A 1,338-nucleotide genomic window follows, 5' to 3' on the forward strand; every position below is an offset into this window, starting at 1 on the left:
TTAGCAATTGGGTGAATTAAATTTATGAAATCTGTTGCACATTGATTTTTCGTAGTGGAGATCCAAGCATATCTACTAAAATGGTCCACTAAAATATGCATGTATTTCTTTGGTGATCTGTTACCGACAAAACCACCAACTGTATCAATGGACATAATTTGAAATGGTTCTGTTGCAGGGCCTAATTTTGACATTAATCCTATAATTCTGCTTCTTCTGCTTTTGTTTTCTAAACATATGACACAACTTTTACAAAATTCGTCTATTAGTTGATCGAAGTTTTTAAAATAATAAAATGGTCGTATCTTTTCTCTTAATTTTCCAGCTCCAATATGTCCATAATATTCATGTACTTTTTTAATTATTTTTAAACCAAATTTCTCAGAAACAAATATCCTTGCTTTGTCATTCAATTTTTTGTAGATAATACCATGGCGTTTTTCAGTTTTCTTGGCAGTGCTTAATACAGCTCTGTTATCGTTTTGATCCTGAACAATTTCAGGTCTCTCAATTAGATTGACAACTTGAACTGCATCATCATTTTCAAAATATTCTAATACTGGTGATCGAGAAAGTAAATCGGCCATCAAGTTTTCTTTTCCTTTTTTATAAATAATTTTGAAATTAAATTGAGACAAATAGTGTATCAAATCACCCAATATTTCATCTGTTCTACTTTTTGTTTTTAAATTCTCTAAAGGTTTATGGTCACTACACACAGTAAATTCCCGACCAATCAGGTAATATTGCCAGTACTTTATTGCGTCTTTGATAGCTTTACATTCAAGATGGATAATGTCCATTTTCTTTTCTTTTTCTGATAACTTTCTTGAAAAGTAAGCAACAGGATGTAACATACCATCAGAATGTTGTTGTTTTAAAGTAGCTCCTATTCCTTTATAACTGGCGTCAGTTTCAATATAAGTATTTTTGTTTTGATCGTAAATGGCTAAAATTGGTTGAGAACATAAATAATCTTTTATCAAGTTAAAACAATCTTCGCAGTCTTGTGACCAATAAAATTTTACATCTTTTCTTAGAAGTCTATGTAATGGTTCAAATTTTTGAGCACTGTTTTCAATATATTTTAGATAAAAGTTGATAGAGCCTAGCACACTTCTTACTCCTGATTTATCTGTTGGTCTCTTAAGATTCCTGATAGCAATTAAATTTTCTTGGGATGGTGCTACTTTGTTTTCTTGAATAATATGTCCAAGATATTTAGTGGTATTAGTAGCAAAGTTACATTTTGTTAATTTTAGTTTAAAGCCTTCATCTGAGATAACTTGTAAAAACCTTTCAATATGATTAATGTGTTCGTTCCAAGAGCGTGAAAAT

Source organism: Helobdella robusta (assembly GCF_000326865.2).
Source record: "Helobdella robusta unplaced genomic scaffold HELROscaffold_44, whole genome shotgun sequence".
Taxonomy (NCBI): domain Eukaryota; kingdom Metazoa; phylum Annelida; class Clitellata; order Rhynchobdellida; family Glossiphoniidae; genus Helobdella; species Helobdella robusta.